The sequence below is a fragment of the Microtus pennsylvanicus genome, chromosome 1, assembly GCF_037038515.1.
Source record: "Microtus pennsylvanicus isolate mMicPen1 chromosome 1, mMicPen1.hap1, whole genome shotgun sequence".
In the NCBI taxonomy this organism is placed as follows: domain Eukaryota; kingdom Metazoa; phylum Chordata; class Mammalia; order Rodentia; family Cricetidae; genus Microtus; species Microtus pennsylvanicus.
Genome location: NC_134579.1, coordinates 165,288,069 through 165,303,291, shown reverse-complemented (window position 1 = coordinate 165,303,291; position 15,223 = coordinate 165,288,069). Strand labels below are relative to the sequence as shown.

Here is a 15,223-nt window from a genome sequence, read left to right as displayed (position 1 = left end):
AGTAGGGTCAGGCTCTCTTACCCCTCCGGCCTCCCCATGTCGCCAGGGCTGGAACTAAGCAGGAACCGCTGCGGCCAGGGAAGGAAGTTAAGGGCCACCAAACTAAAACCTGCATCACCTTGGAGACACATTTGTGTATGGTAGAGACGAAGTAAATGCTAAGATCTGATCTGAACATTATAGTGGCCTTTCCACACACCAGTGGGGCAGGTAAAAAAAACAAAACAAAACAAACCTACCAAATAAATAAATAAATACTACCACAAACAGTAACTCTGGCCAGATTGCCACACAGTCTTCCTCTTAAGGTTTGTCTTAGGTTTGTATTACCAGGTGCAGCGTGTCTGGCAAAAGGAACAAGTTTGGCCTGAATGCAAGGAAAAAGTCTGAAGAGATAAACCAGTCAAAACCAGAGAGGTGCATCACAGGCATTTAGGGATATCGGCTAGAAGTCTCAGATTAGTGAGTTAACCGTTCTCGTGGGAAAGGCGGACAACAGGCAAGCGTGGGTGGATAATACAGAGAGCGAAACTTAGACTCCTCACTTTGCCAAGAGAAGAGCTGGGAGGAATTTTACTTCGACCAAGGTCACATGGCCAGTAGAAAGGGAAGCCCTAGTCTTGGTGACCCTCAAGCCTGCACCTGTACCACGCGGCAGACGCTGCCTCTTAACGCAGGAGCATCTTAAGGCAGTTTGGCTGGGATGCAGGCAGATACAGTTGCAGCTTCTAACTGCCTTAAGGGCAGACCTGCCATTTGGGGACAGTATTCTAGAGAGCGGGTTTTGCTTTGACAGTCTGAAGCGAGGGGAGTGCTCTCAGGATCGGTCTGAGGTGTTGTAGACTGGACTGGCCATTTCTGTTGGGCAGAAGGAAACACTAGCCTCATCATTACTTAGCTTTCTTGGTACATTCCCTTTCCTTTAGTGCCAGATTATACTTTAATCCAGTTGTTTTCATGTTCGGTAAATCCAGACCATGTTTAACCGGTTTATTCAGTGCAGTGTCTCTGAGGTAAAGAGAGTTTTGTCCTTTCAACTGACTGGGATTTGCTGCCTTCTCTCTGCAAGGGGATTTTCTGGGGCGTAATCTGAACACTTTGACCTGTGGTGTTTTCCCCCTAGGCACAGATCTGTGAGGCTTGACCCTTTGTGCGCTGTAGACCCAAGACAATGGCCTCTGCAGCTCTGAAGGACGGTGGCCATTGATGGCAGGAATGTTAAGCCTGTAACTGCTTCTTCTTTTGGACCTTGTTGCTCTTTGCCACCTCAGCCAGCTTCTGGTTTGTACCTGCTTCCTCCTCAGGGACAGACCTGCCGCTTGGGACAGTATTCTAGAAAGGTTTTGCTGGAGAGCATTTTGAGAGTTGACAGCCTGACTTCACCTGCTCGTGAGGGACACGACACAGTCTCAGGTTTGATTTGGTGAGCTGGCTGCTCCTCACAGATGTTGCGGGAGATGAATTGTTGTACCTCCCTGAGGGACAAGTTGCAGTAACTGTAAAATGATTTTCATAGTACATACTCTTCGAGTGTTAGTTGAATATCCCTGTATCATGTCAGAACTGACAACACTGCTCCCGGAGCCCAAAGACGGAGATGAGAGGAGAATATTTTCACCTTTGTTTGTTTGTTTTATTTTTATTTTTTTGGCAGGGTCTCACTGTAGTCTTGGCTGTCCTAGAACTAGCTGTGTAGACCAGGCTGGCCTCAAACTCACAGAGGATAGGTCTGGCTGGCTCTCCTGCTGAGTGCTGGGACTAAAGGTGTGTGCCACAGTGCCCAATAGCATTTCACCTTTTAAGAAAGCAGCCAGATACCTTTAATTCCACCACTCGAGAGGCAGAGCCTGGTCTACAGAGCTAGTTCTAGGACTGCCAAGGCTACACAAAGAAACCTGTATTGAAAGAAGAAGAAGAAGAAGAAGAAGAAGAAGGAGGAGGAGGAGGAGGAGGAGGAGGAGGAGGAGGAAGAAGAAGAAGAAGAAGAAGAAGAAGAAGAAGAAGAAGAAGAAGAAGAAGAAGGAAGAGGAGGAGGAGGAGGAGGAGGAGGAGGGGAGGAGGAGGAGAAGGAGAGGAGGAGGAGAAGGAGAAGGAGGAAGAAAGAAAAAGAAGAAAGGAAAGAAGAAAGAAAGAGAGAAAGAAAAGAAAAAGAAAGAAAACAAGCAAGCAAGCAAACAAGCAGCAGGACATTTTTTTTCTGGGATGATTGGGACTTAGGGAGACATTGCAAAGACATTACAGGGAACTCCCAAAAGCCTACTGGTCCAGTTTCCCTCTGTGGTAATGAGTGACCAACCATAGCACATTTGCTAAAAGTGGGAAACCAGTACTGGTATGTCACTAACTACTTCCAAACGTTGCCTTTTGCTAGTTTTTCTAACATTCTTTGTCCCAGATTCCCCTGCCAGTCCTGCATTACATTAGTGTGGTGACTTCTTAGCCATCTGCAGTCTGTGACCTGCGGAGTCTCTGCAGCTTTGGACCATGAACAGAAACTCTTCAAAACTAAGTAAAAATTTAAAGAGAAAGGCTCATTAGAGCCACAAGGAGTCTTAGAAACAACCCAGTCAGTCCTCTCTTTCCCATGTGGAAAGGAATTCTCAAGAGTACCACCCCACCAGACCCCAGAACTTGGGCTAGAAACTGAAAGGGCTAAGAAGCAGACCAGGTGGTGGACCTGCACACACACACACACACACACACACACACACGCACGCACGCACGCACGCACGCACGCACGCACGCGCGCACGCACGCACACACATGCACGCATGTGCACAGGCCTGAGTTCAGACCCAGCTATCCCTGGTATTGTTTCTGTCTGGTTTCTTATACTAAATCTACGTTTGCTTCATATAATATAGTATTTTTATCAGTTATTGAAATAAATTTTACTTTTATTTTTGTACATTCCATTGAACCTTTAGGTAGCTCCTTAAATGTAGTGTTAGTATAAATGCAAAACAATATTTTGGACCATGTGGTTTCCTTTTCTAATTTTTTTTTTATTTTCGAGACAGGGTTTCTCTGTTAGCTTTTTGGTTCCTGTCCTGAAACTAGCTCTTGTAGACCAGGCTGGCCTCAAACTCACAGAGATCCGCCTGCCTCTGCCTCCCGAGTGCTGGGATTAAAGGCGTGCACCACCACCGCCCGGCTAAAATTTTTTATTTTATATACCAACCACAGTTTCCCCTCCCTCCTTAACTCCTGTTCCCTTCCTCCACCTCCTTTCTACCCTGTCCCTCATCCACTCAGAGAGGTTAAGGCCTCTCAAAAGCCTGGCATATCAGGTTGAGGCAGGACTAAGCCTCTCCCCCTGGCTCAAGGCTGGGCAAGGCATCCCACCATAGGGAATGGGCTCCAAAAAGCCTGCTCATGCACCAGGGATAGATTCTGGTCCCAATGGTAGGGGCCCCACAAACAGACCAAGCTACTGTCACTCGCATGCAGAGGACCCTAGTTTGATCCCATGCAGGCTCCCCAACTGTTAATCCAGAGGCCGTGAGTTCCCATGGGTCAGCTGTCTCTGTGGGTTTCCCAACCATGATCTTGACCTGCCCCCACCACCACGCGTTGCTCATAAAGTCCCTCCTCCCTCTCTTCAACTGGACTTCCACAGCTTGGCCCAGTGGCTTGGCTTGGCTGTAGATCTGCGGCCATCAGTTCCTGGACCAAGGTTCTATGATGACAATTAGGATAGTCATCATAGAATTACAGGGGAAGGCCAGTTCTTGTGGATTTCTGGGAGTCTCCCTAAGCCCAGAGTGGCTCCCTCTCTGTCCCTCCCTGTTAGGATACAGTGTGAGTGGACCCTGGCAGTCCCACTGCGGGTGGGGACACACAGGTGACAGAGCACGCCATGCAGAGAGAGTTTGAGTGCAGAGTTTATTGAGATGTAAGAAAGGACGAGGGAGAAGAATTCGGAATACTAAAGCAGCAGGCTGGCTTTATTAGGTGATGTAGGCCACACTATGTAGCCAAGGCTAACTTTGAACTCCTTATCTCTCTGCCTCAGTTTCCTGAGTGGTGGAGTTACAGGCATGTGTCACACTCCTTAAGCCAACCTCCCCTCTCCCTCCCTGTGTGTGGGGTGGGGGCACTGGGGATCTGTGTTGATTTGAATGAAAACGGCCCCCATAGACCCATGTGCTTTAATACTGGTTGCAGCGCTGGCTCATTTTATGTGAACTCAGTGCAGGCTGGAGTTGCTTGAGAGGCGGGAACCTCAGCTGAGAAAATGCATCCATAAGACCGGGCTGTGGACAAGCCTGTAGAGCATCTTCTGACTAGTGATTGATGAGGAGGGCCCGGCCCAGTGTGGTGGGGACACCCTAGGGTTGGTGGTCCTGGATTCTATAAGAAAGCAGGTTGAGCAAGCCAGGAGGAGCAAGCCAGTAAGCAGCACCCCTCCATGGCCTCTGCATCAGCTCCTGTCTCCAGATTCCCATCCAGGTTGAATGCTTGCGTTAGCTTCCTTCATGACCATGACTTGGGCTATGTAAGCCAAAGGAACCCTTTGTTCTTCAGGTTGCTTTTGTCACAACAATAGAAAAGTAACTAATACAGGATCCAGCCCAGTAATTCACGCTGAGCACGCACAGGGCCATTGAGTCAGTCCGCTGGTTCCTAACCATTTTTTTTTTAATTTCATGTACATTGGTGTTTTGCCTGCATGTATGTCTGTGTAAGGGTGTCAAATCCCCTGGAACTAGAGTTACAGACAGTTGAACAGTTGTGAGCTGTCATGTGGGTGCTAGGAATTGAATCCTGGTTCTCTGGAAAAGCAGACAGTGCTCCTAGTCGCTGAGCCATCTCTCCAGCCCCTCCTAACCAGTTTTTAATGTCAGAATCAAACCTCCCCTCCCTTTCTCTCTTTCTTTCCTTCTTTTTCTTTTTCTCTTTCTTTCTTTCTTTCTTTCTTTCTTTCTTTCTTTCTTTTTTTTTTTTGAGACAGGCTCCCAAGTGCTGGGATTAAAGGCGTGCACCACCACTGCCTCCGTTTCTCGTAACAAACCCTATTTTTATGTGGGGCAGATGGATAGATGCACAGGCCAGACAAAGACAAGAATAATCTGGCCAAGCCATTTCTAATGCAACACTTAAACTTTTTAGGATAGAATGTTTATTAAAACATTTAGCATATGTTCCTTGCTCAATATTGATTATGCTGGTTGTAAGTCTAAATGTATCTTAATACCTATTCCTAGTGTATATAGTTTTGTATTGGGTATAAAACTCTCTTATTTAGAAAAAGAGGGGAGGTGATGGGTAACCTCCTTCAGCCAATAACCTTTAAGAGGCTGGACCAGGTTAAGGCATGCATGACCTTTTGGGTACCCAGAGAAAACCGCCTGCCCACCCAGAGCCTGCACTCTCTCTCTCTCTCTCTCTCTCTCTCTCTCTCTCTCTCTCTCTCTCTCTCTCTCTCTCGCTCCCATGCTAAACACCTGAGGCTGGACTTCTCATTCCTGTTCTGTTGAGTTTGTCCCTTACAATAAAGGAAATCTAACTGGAATATCTTGGAGTTAGCTCACATCCTCCCCCTCTTCAGTAGCAGTAATCCACACATGTATGTGTGTGTCTGAATATTACTCGCTGAGCCCATTTACTGTTTCTTGTATATACATGTGTTCAGGGCTGCCCCCTTGGGGTGGGATAATCTATGAGGATCCCATCCCTGGAGAAGATTCTTCCTTTCTCAGCCCTCAATGATGGCCTATAGCACTGCATCCTGAGGTGGGGCCATGTGAGATTTCCCCCATCAACATGGGCGTACCAGCTGGGGGTGTCCTGTACAGGTCTTGTCTAGGTGACTGTACAGTCGAGATTTCATGGGTGCAGATCAGATAGAAGAGATTATCCTACAACAGACTTCCTGTTTCTCTGGATCTTAGTCTTTCTGGCCCCACTTCCAAGACATGTCCTGAGCCTGAGGTGTAGTGATAGATCAGGGCATTCCAGAGTCAAGTTGTAGCTTTCTGTAATGATCACCATCTGCTGCAAAAACAAAACAACAAAAAGCAAAACCCCTTCTTTGGTGAGGGATGCAAGCTAACTATTGGACTGAGATAGAGCACATCTGAGATGTATGCTAGGGGCCAGGCCCGGAGGCTGCAGGTGGCGGAGGCTGACAAGATTTGGGGGACTCGGCAGACTTGGTCAGCACCAAAAATATGCACTTTTGAAAGGAGCATTAATTCAAATGAATGTCTAGGTGACAAAATGTCGGAGCTGAGTTACTACGTACAATCCCTCCTCTCTAGTTCATAACGAAAGAGAAAGTTAGGGTGATCTGCCCCCGAATTCAAATTGGTTAGCCCCTGTCTTCAGGGCTTGTTGACTCTGCCTGCCTTCTTCTGAGGAAGGAGGCACCAATAAAGGGCCAGTTCTGCCCGCCCCCCCCCCCGAACCTCAGGCTCTCTCATGATGTTTCCTCTGTTCTTCTGAACACCCCCAGTACCCACAAACTGGGAAAGTGTCTCTGAAAGACGCTCATGTGTGTGATAATACACTATTCTACATTAGTTGTTGGTGGGGGTCAGCGTGCCATGGTGCACTCGCAAAGGTAAGAGAACAGCCCAGGGAGGAGGGTTCCCTCCCACCAGGCAAGCCCCAAGGACTCTAGTCAGCAGGTGCTTTCCCCACGGAGCCCTCTTGCTGGCCCCGAAGGTCGCACTACCCAACACTAAGAGAGTGTAGACTTTAGGCAAGTTACCAGCGCTGTTCAAATGTGAATACTTCCCAAACTAAAAGTCCAAAGCTCTAGCAAGAAACCCTGTGACTTCTCAAAGACAGGCTTTCAGGTGTGGCAGTCTGTCACCAAACTGTCCCGTGCCTTGAAGTTGCAATAATGAGCAATTAAGGAAGAGTGAACACTAAAAGCAGATGAAAATTAGACAATGTGAGGGATGTGGTGTTGATTGGGAAACAGGTTCATTTCCTATCTTTAGAAACCAGCTGATATATATATATATATATACACACACACACACATACATGCTTAAAGTCTGAAAATCATGTTCACCATCATTTATAAACTCCCCCTTGGCTTGTGCTTGAAAGGCTTGAAATGTGGGCTAGACAACTAGGGATAGCCAGCTGGTCACTGCCTTGCTTCTTTTGAGGTTCTGGGTGGGGCAGATGACCATTGGCCAGGCAGGGCTGGAGTCAGAGCCAGGCTCCGAGTGGTCACACTGTCTGCTCACACTGCTGGAGTCAGAGCCAGGCTCCGGGTGGTCACACTGCTCACACTGCTGGAGTCAGAGCCAGGCTCCGGGTGGTCACACTGTCTGCTCACGCTGCTGGAGTCAGAGCCAGGCTTTGGGTGGTCACACCGTCTGTCTCGTTCCTGTTTCCTGCTTGCAGATGCACCAATTCCAGACTTGCGGGTGTCATGGCTCATCTTTGACATGTCTTCCACAGCTTTGTGGTTGAAAGCTTGGTCCCTCAGCTGGCACTATTTTGAGAGATGGTGGAAGTTGAAGGATGTCCGCAGGAGCATCTTCTTGAAAGTCATATTGGATCCCAGTCCCTTCCTTTCTCTGTGCTTCTGTCTGCCATGGGGGGGGGGGGTTTCTCTGTCACACCCTCCATTACCATGGTGTCCTGCCTCACCATGGCCCCCATGGACCACAACTGTGAACTGAAACCATGAGCCCAAAGTAAATCCTTCTCTCTTGAGTTGTCTATTCCTGGCATTTTGTTAAGCAGCAAAAAGTCTTCACACAGGGTTTAATATAAGCAATGGGAAATGAAGCAGATAATTTTCCCTGGCCCCTCGAGCCTCATTACTAAGGCAAGGCCATGACGATATGCCTTAGTTATGGTTTCTATTGCTGTGTTGAAACACTGTGACAAAAGAAACTTGGGGAGGAAAGCATTTAATTGTCTTATATATCCCGAGTCACATGAAGGGAAGCTAAGGCAGGACCTCAAACAAGGCAGGAACCCAGAGGCAGGAACTGTTCTAGAGGCCATGGAAGAGGGATGCTTACTGGCTTGTTCCTCGTGGCTTGTTCAGCCTGCTTTCTTATAGAACCCAGAACCACCTGCCCAGGGGTAGCACCACCCACCATGAGACCCCCCTCCTCCGACTAATCACTAATTAAGAAAATGCTCTTTAGGCTTGTCTACAGCCTGATCTTAGGGAGACATTTTCTCAATTGGGGATCTCTTCTCTCAAGATGACTCTAGCCTGTGTCAAGCTGACATAAAACTAGCCAGATCAGGAGACCCTTATGGCGTGACTTGAGAGCAAAGGAAAGCAACATTAAGAGCTTGTATGGACGTGGGGAAAGGGCTATGCTTCCAGAAGCCATAATATCTTAGGTTACTTTTATATTGCTGTGGTAAGATACCATTGTAGTAAGAGGAGCAGGCCATGTCCCGCTGTCCAGCTCCTGGCCGCCTGGCTAGCTTAACCCCCCCCAAAAAAAAATCACACAGAAATTATATTAATTAAAACACTGCCTGGCCCATTAGCTCTAGCCTCTTATTGGTTAACTCTCACATCTTGATCTAACCCATTTCTAATAACCTATGTAGCACCACGATGTCATGGCTTACCAGGAAAGATTCTAACCTATGTCTGTCTCAGGCTGGAGATTCATGGCGTCTGCCACACTTCCCTTCTTCCCAGCATTCTGTTCGGTCTACTCCACCTATCTAAATTCTGCCTTACCAAAAGGCCAAGGCAGTCTCTTTATTCAACCAATGAAAGCAACACACAAACAGAAGGACCTCCTACACCGTACCATGAAGGTAACTTACAGAAGAAAGGTTTTTGAGGATGCTGATGCTATCAGAGGCTTAGAGTCCATAGAGGAGTAGAGCTAACAGGCGGCACCAACAGCAGCTGAGACCTCACATCTCAAACAGCAAACAGGAAACAGAGCACACTGGGAATATCAGCATCCTTTGAAACCCCAAAGTCTACCCCAGTGATACTTCTGATCCTTCCTAAACAGTTACACCAATCGAGTACCAAGCAATCAAATGTATGAGCCTTTGGGGACATTCTCATCATGCATAGTGAACCCAGTGTTGAGCCAAACCATTCTGCACCGACCCCTCCGCAGGCTGGACTCTTACCCCACCACCCAGGCAGACCAGATGGAAGGACAACCAATCTTGTCCACCAGCCTCTCACAGGTTGCTGAGCTCCTGCAACTAGGCACCAGGAACAAAGGTTTTGGCTCCTGCTGAGTAGAACCTGAACAATGTCGACAGTCTCAGGTGACCCTACCTCCCAGGAAAACAGACGTACAGAAGACACCGACAAACAGCCAGTGTTGGGAGGAGTTCCAACGTGGCGCACACTTTCTGTGTGTTTCGCCTCTTGTTCTTTGAGGCAGGGTCTCCTGTAGCTAGCCCTGACTAGCCTCTAACTAGGTATGTAGCCAAAGTTAGCCTTCAGTTCCTGACCCTCTACTTCCATTTCCCAAGTGGTGGGATTACAGGTCTACATTCCAAACCCAGTTTGGTCCATAGTTTTTTTTTCCTTGGAGGTACAAATGTGTGGATGTGTGTGCACCACATCATGTGCCTGAGGTTAGAAGACAACTTTGGGAGTTGGTTTGTAGCTGGTTTGTAGCTTCTACCGTGGGGATCCTGGAGATCGCACTCATGCGGTCAGGCTTCAGGCTTCGGGCAAGCGCCTTTACCCTCTGAACTCTCTCTCACCAGCCATGACCCACCTCTTTTTTTTTTTATGGAGAAGGACACTTTATTTGTTTTTTTTAAATATTTATTTATTATGTATACAGTGTTCTGTCTGCATGTATGCCTGCAGGCCAGAAGTGGGCACCAGATCTCAGTACAGGTGCTGGGAATTGAACTCAAGACCTCTGAAAGAGCAGTCAGTGCTCTTAACCACTGAGCCATCTCTCCAGCCCCATGACCCACCTCTTTAAAGAGTTGTTCTCTGTCCGGCCTTGGCACTGACTGGAAGCTCAGAAGGGAAAGAAATGTCTCTTGGTATCACTGTGGCCCCAGAAGAAACTCAGACCAAGGGCCAAGCAATATTTCAGGGAAGCGTGGAAATGGGGGAAACTGTTGCTAACTGCAGATCCCCAGAGTCCACTTTCCTCCTGAGTCCCTGTCTCAGGAAGGAGGAACTGGGAGTACAGAGTTTTGTTTTGTTTTTTAAGATTTTATTTTTATTTTGTGGGTATAGATGTTTTGCCTGCATGTGTGTCTGTGTGCCGCTTGTACACTTGGTGCCTGTGAAGGTCAGAAGAAAGTGCAATTCCCCTGGAACTGAAGTTACAAATGGTTGTGAACTACCAGGTGGGGGCTGGGACTTGAACCCATGTCTTCTGGAGGAGCAGTCAGTGCTCATAACCTCTGAGCTGTCTCTTTATCCCGAGTCCATGATGTAAGCAGCACCCAGAGCAGGCTTTGTTCGCGCTATTTCAAATGCTCTGCGTTTATTTTATTAAGCATTTTTGTTAAGCCTAATTATCCCAAACAGCAAATGGCAAGGCCATCCTGGCACACACCACGTAACAGAATTATTATGCAAACAGAGGAAGGAGTTCTGAGAGCCCATAAACTCCAAGTAGAAAACGAAAGTGCTAGGATGGTGAGGGCATCAGAATGCAAAGTGTGCTCACTGATTGCAGCTATGGTAGCATATATAGGTGTGTGTGTGCAGCGACTAGGAAATCAAGCCACAGCTGAAATGCTTGCCTTAAGGAGATGGATTAGAGGTGCTTCCCCCTCCTCCAGATTTTCCTATGGTGTTGTCTTAAAAAAAAAAAAAAGGAAAAAGATGTTTCGTGTTGTTATGATATTGTAATTGTATTTGATTGCTGTCATTGTTTGGTTTTTGAGACAGGGTCCTCTGTAGCCCAGGCTGTCCTTGAACTTGCTGTGTAGCTAAGGATGACCCTGAACTCCTGATCTTCTTGCCTCTGCTTCCCTATTACAGCACAATGTATTTGAAATAGCTGCCTCCTTACGTCTGGCCTACACCCCACCTAGCGTGTCTGTATCAAATGTTCCATGAGGCACTGCATAGGGTAGAATTGGGACACCCAAGCTCTCCCAGGAAGAACACAGCTCTGGTCAGGGGCTGGTGTGACCCATGGTTTCCTACACGCAGAGGCAGTATAGAGTTACCTGGGAAGGGGGAGGGGATACAACATGCATTGCCATTGCTTTGGGCTCAGCTGTGGTGTCTGAGGTCCTGAGGCAGCAGGCAAGGATGTGCCAGTCCTTTGGATCTGACAACCGCAGCCCCACTTTGAACAATGGACGATACAGACTAACTGCTCCTCCCGAAATAGACTGAGTTCTCCATTTTGTATAAAGAATCTGTTCATCTTCCTTATTTCAGGGTACCAGAGAGACCTGCTACACTTCCGAGAGACTTGGGGGGTGGGAAGATCTGGCTTCCTCATTTCAACATTCACGGAAGAGAGAGAGAGAGAGTGCAGCTTACTAGCTCTGAGGGAGGGGAGGTGGGGGAGCAAGCCTTGGGAGTCAGTTCAGGGGTACAGCTCTCTTCTGCTTACCAGCTCCCCCTTCCTCCAGCCTCCCCACAGACCATGAATGCTCTGCTCAGGATCCAAGGCTGGTGCCAATTACAAAAGGACTCTTAACTCCGTTCTCGCAGCCCCTTGATTGATAGCACTGGTGAGTGAAATTATAAGCCTTAATGATCACGTTAATTTTGGGGGAAAGGGAATCGGTCAGAAGAGGTCCTCAATCACAAGCTCCGCAATCAGCTGGGTGAGCTCAATGACAGGCCGGAGCAGGAGAAGAGGGGAAGAATTAACTTCTTAAAAGGTCACCAGAGAGTAGGGGGAGAGCAACCAGGCACAGGGGATCAGACTCACCAACTATCCTGGAGCCGGAAGATGCTCCTTCCCCATCCTTGCTGGGGCAGCTAGCCTTAGCTGCCGCTGGAGGCACTCGGTAGTTTGATGCTGTGTCAGGCTGGGGTCTAGCCCAGTGGCTGGGCACCTGGCACAAAGCCCTGGGTTACACACACACACACACACACACACCACAACACACTGTACACACACACACCACATGCACACATTACACACAAACTGTACACACACACATATACTGTACACACACACAAACACCACACACACCACACACACACACCCCAAACCACACTTACACACCACACACACACACACACACTACACACACACTGTACATACACACATATACACTGTACACACACACACACAAACACCACATACACACATACATCTCTGGAACCTGGCCCTCTCTCCAGGGGTCTGATGTAATTGGTCTGGGCTGCAGCCAGAGTATTGGGATTTTTAAAGTTCCCAGGTGATTGCATGAGCAGCTAAGATGGAGATGGACCTGTCTAAACGGACGGATTTGGGAGACCAGCAGCCAAGGTTAGGCACATTTGGAAATGGGCTTAATCTGATTAGTCTTGCCACCAAGGAGAACTTCTAGTTCTGGGAGCCTCCTGGGCCTACCTGAGAAAAGTGACTCTATGCTATTAGACCGGAAGGAACGCCTTAGGCCCTGCTGAGCGGAACACTCCTTTCAGCTGGAGCCCAGTGAGGGCAGGTGATGTGCCCAGCATCGCGTGGACACAACTAGAAGCCCAGCCTCGTGACCTTGGCTCATGCTCCTTCCCCAGGCTCACAGACTCATGACTGAGGAGATACCTAGGCTGACCATTGGCGGGGACAAGGACTGTGTCTGTCTTCTAGCCTTCATGAAGAAGGAATCTGAGTCTTCCTGACCCTGGCTCAGTGTGCTGCAACACAGAAATCAAAAGGTATCAGTGACAGCGGTACCATGGGTGGAATATGGCCTCCCTGCTGGTCTAAAGAGCAAACACGGGACCTGGGTGTCCTCCTGACACTGACTCCACTGGGAGTTTCCAGTTAGGGCATGGTAGCACTTCAGAACGACACCGAGATGCCGGGACAGAGAGTGCGTCTGGTGCCACACTTCTGAAGGGCCAGCTGGCTGAGTGCAGCTGAGGGCTGAGGCCTTTCCACAGCAGGCCCTGTGGAGGTTAGCAGCATTTGGAGAAAAAGCCAGCACATGTTCCAAAAACCTACAAGCAGCACTGCTAAAAATGCAGACCACGTGGGAAATAAGCCATTTGTCATTTGTGATAAGGGTACTGGAGTTAACTCAGTTTAAGGAGAGTTACTGCCCAGCCTGCTGTCCCCGCAGACTGATCAATAATTCCATGCCCCTCCCTCGCCCTACCACCATCCATCCACTGTCCCTCTCCCCTATGAGAGAGAGAGAGAGAGAGATTGTGATTTCAGAGGTGATTATTTTGTAAATGTTCGTTTTAAATGAGCATCTGGTATTCTGTTTGTTGCAGTAGTGAAGACTGAACCCGGGGCCTTACACACAGTAGGCATGCATTTTACCACCAAGCGACGCTCCAGCCCCAAGTAGGTTGGCTTGTGTGGCAAGACCTTAGCAGTAGAAGACACAAGCCGAACTGCATCTTCGTCTGCATTCACCTGCTTTCTCCCGACCTTCACTGTGACATGGACATTCCTCAGGCTCACGGAAGTGGCCTAGCAATGCAGCTCTGACCATGGGGGCCGGGCAGGACCCACTTAGCCAGAGCAATAGCATCATATCGGAGGCATATTCATGATGGGAACATATGCATTTTTCTTTATTTTTTCTAACAGCTTCTGAAGTGTTCATCAAGCCTTTGTCTGATTAAGCACTTTTAAAATCTGAGCAGAGAAATGGGCCCTCTCAGACCCTCTTGGCAGGAGTGCAAATTGATACAACTCTTTTGGAGAGCCATTTGGCTGTATCCATCAAAATTAAAAATGCATATAATCTTTGACCCAGAAACACCACTCTAAGCCTTTATCCTGCAGAAATACCCTGCAAAGCCACAAAAAGTATATATAGAAGTTTGGTTCTTTGCAGTTTAGTGTGGTGTAGTGAAAATCTGCAAACAACCCAGGTCAATCAACAAAGAGGCAATCCGAGAACCATTTCTAATATGGGATACCCAGTGTGCCTGCTATTCTATGTCAGCTCGACACAAGCTACAGTCATTTGGAAAGAGGGAACCTCATTTGAGAAAATGCCCCTGCTACATGGCCTGTGGGACATTTTCTTTTTTTTTTTTCTTTTTTTGTTTTTTTTCGAGACAGGGTTTTGGAGCCTGTCCTGGAACTAGCTCTTGTAGACCAGGCTGATCTCAAACTCACAGAGATCCGCCTGCCTCTGCCTCCCGAGTGCTGGGATTAAAGGCATGCGCCACCACCACCCAGGGTGGCTCACTTACACACACATTTTCTTGATTGGTGATTGACACTGGAGGGCTCAGCTCACTGTGGGCGGTGCCACCCCTGGGCAGGTAAATCCTGTGAATCAGCAAGCCTGGTTTCTTCATAGCATCTGCCTCAGTTCCTTCCTTGAGTTCCTGCTCTGCCTTCCTTCGGTGATGAACTGTAACCTGAGAGTTATAAGAGGAAATAAGCCCTTTCCTCCCCCAAGGTACTTTTGGTGATGGCGTTTTATCACAGCCATTGAAACCCAAGACACCAAAGCAGCTACACTGGAAGAGATCCAACTAGGTGGACAGCCAGGAGACAGCCAGGGGACAGCTAGACACATGAGAAAAGTAAAGAGTGCTCCTGTTTCAATAAAAATAATCAAGGGCCAGGCATGGCAGGACATACCTGTAATCCCAGCTTGCGGGAAGGTAAGAAAGGAGGGTCAGAAGTTTGAGACCAGCCTGGGCTACATAGGAGGCCCCTCTTGAAAACAAAAGGAGCTCAAGGAAGGCAGCAATGTCCAGTCTCTGGCCAGTGCGTTCAATTCATGGTATCTTAAATTAGATTTAAAGCCTTGAGATATCAATGAAATAATGTGAGACTCTTGAGTCAGTTTACTTTCCACTGGTCAAACCTAGACCCGTGGTCAAATCTAAGCTCAGGGGAGAATGAGCTCCCTTCCGGGTGGGTGGGAGGCGACGAACTGCATCATAATAATACCCAGTACAATTGTAATCTATCTTAATGTTCCCGAGTGTTCTTGTAACATTAAAGAGGAACCAACATTGAAGAGGAACAAGATTTGTATGACAAGCCACAGAACACGGGTTCTCACCAGGATGTCTTTGTTTTGGTTCTCTCTGCTATTTCAAATGAGAATCAAATCAGACTCTTAACTTATGCAAAAGTCCTGAGCTAAAACATCAGTACAGAGAGCAACATCTCTTCCTTCC

The 15,223-nt window shown here is 48.0% G+C and overlaps 1 long non-coding RNA gene across 1 annotated transcript; it reads left to right on the top strand.

Annotated features, from left to right (window-relative positions):
• Window positions 1-11,465: 11,465 nt before the first annotated feature.
• On the top strand, window positions 11,466-14,052 carry LOC142842488 (uncharacterized). The gene is made up of 3 exons (XR_012909394.1): window positions 11,466-11,637; window positions 12,638-12,778; window positions 13,343-14,052. It is a non-coding gene; the product is annotated as an uncharacterized LOC142842488 (long non-coding RNA).
• Window positions 14,053-15,223: the final 1,171 nt, after the last annotated feature.